Source organism: Macrosteles quadrilineatus, unplaced genomic scaffold (assembly GCF_028750875.1).
Source record: "Macrosteles quadrilineatus isolate MER2022 unplaced genomic scaffold, UCM_ALF_1.0 Scaffold_5__1_contigs__length_97177068, whole genome shotgun sequence".
In the NCBI taxonomy this organism is placed as follows: Eukaryota; Metazoa; Arthropoda; class Insecta; order Hemiptera; family Cicadellidae; genus Macrosteles; species Macrosteles quadrilineatus.
In genome coordinates, this window is record NW_026542598.1 from 66,118,041 (window position 1) to 66,120,345 (window position 2,305).

Here is a 2,305-nt window from a genome sequence, read left to right on the forward strand (position 1 = left end):
AATATTTGTAGAGGGTTCACTTACTCTACAGATCATTGTGCCAATGAACTGTAGAGTAAGTGAGCCGTCTTCTATTTGTGTAATAGTTATCATGAAATAGGCTCGTATAGTATACGAGCCTACTCCTGTAATTTATTTAAATTCAGTATTTTGGCTCGTATACTATACGAGCTTATTCCTGAATTATTCAAGAATTCATACGCTTGGCTCATAGGCACTATGATCTGTAGAGTAAGTGAACCCTCTTAATTTATTTGATATTTTTGATCGGCTCGTATAGTATACGAGCCTGTAGTGCAAGTGAACCTTCAATATTATTTACGAAGCTCGTATAGACTATGATTTGTAGAGTAAGTGAGCCATGTGTTTTAAGAATTACATATTTGGAGGCTCATTGTGTCAATGATTCGTAGAGTAAGTGAACCCTAACCGGAAAGTAAATAAATACCCCCGCCGGAGCAAACCTGCCGACTTAGCGAATTTCCATTTGTCTGAATTGATTTTTAATTAAATCTATTTGAATAACATTAGGTTAGATGAGTACCTAGGTTTGCTGCTGCAAGGAAACTATTATAGTGGGGGTTTTTAGTAAAATATTATTAGCTTAGTATACAATAAATAAATTTGCCAAGTTAGATCAAAATATATCCATAAACAAGCAAACTACATTTTACAACACTATCCATAAGAATAACATGGAAATTTTAAATTTACAATTTTTTTTTAATCTTCTCTGTTACAAATAACCGTGAAAACACTTTGATACACTATATTATTTGTTTTTTTAAGCTCTTTAAAAGGTTTAGAGAGATATTAGTAAATCTATGGTCCGATCATGCTGGTTCGCAAACTCATTCAAGTTTAGTCAAGTTTTCCTGACACCTTTAAACCAAATTTCATCAAAATCGGACGAAAATTACTCAAGTTAATGCGTTCAAGGATATATATACATATAGTATATATACATATCTTATCTTACTAATATTATAAATCTGAAAGTTTGTGAGTTTGTGTGTGTGTTGCTCAATCACGCATAAACTACTGGACGGATTGGGCTGAAATTTGGCATGAAGATAGCTCACATTCCCGATTAACATTAAAGCATATTCTTATCTCAGAAACCCTTTCGGGCTCCGCCCCAGTGGCTCTGTAGTTCCCCATGTTAATCTTATGATTTTTCATATTTAAAAGGAATTAATGAATCTTAACAGCTGTTTCAATAAAACAAGTTGGTTCTGTTCTAAGATGTTCAATAGCATAAACGTTACAAGGATTACCAACAGGATGCAGTACTATTTTATTTTTTTTATTTTTGACAACAGCTAATTTCCAAACAAATGGTGAGTTAGCGTAGCGAACGAACTTCAACCTGGATGCGAGTTAGCGTAGCGAACGAGCTAACTGAAGGCAAGTGAGCGCAGCGAAGGAGCTCCAACCTCAAGTTGAGTGAGCGTAGCGAACGAACTTCAACCAGGACGTGAATGAGCCATGCGAATACTTACTCAACAGGATGGAAATAACGAATATGCAAACTTAGGCTAGGCAATGTCAGAGTGAAAAGTATCTCCATTCTAAGAACATGTACTTTACCACACTTTGCTTGAAATGCACTCTAGGAGTAGATGAATCATTGTAGCACCTATTTTAGGACTGCCCAAATTATAATTATTTCAGAGATAAACATCTTAAAGAAACATAATATAGGAAGTAGGCCTATAGAAACAACCTACAAGAAGTCCTGAAATCTGGAAATTATCATATTTACAAGGAAATGAACAATTATATGAAGGAAATAGGAAAAGCAATCTAAAAGAACAAATAAACACAAACACTATTAGAATTACATTTATGTTGTCCACTCCTGGGTTTCTTAATCCGTGGCCCTCCTCCCATCTTCTGGGTTTATGCCTGATGGACCCCTGGCAAAGAAGATCAAGACCAAGATGTATGGAGTAAAAGAAAGAAGTTTGCCTATCTCTACCATCCTAAAGAATCCCTTGACCCTTTAGAAAATCCTATCTTTAATACATAATTAGGTAAATTAACAAAAACTAGGACAATATTGACATGAAACATTGATTGTGCACATTTATGTTCAATAACAAAATGTTTGTAAGCTAACAAATAACCTTAATTAGGATTAATTAGAATTGGAAGCAATCACAACTATACAGTGTACATCAAGGCTGCCTGGTCTGTTAAACCGAAGCCTGCTAAGCAAACTAGAGACAAAAAAAAACTATCAGTCGAGTGGTCGTCTGACTCGTCTGTCGTTTTGTTATGTTTTGTTTGTAATATTGCAATT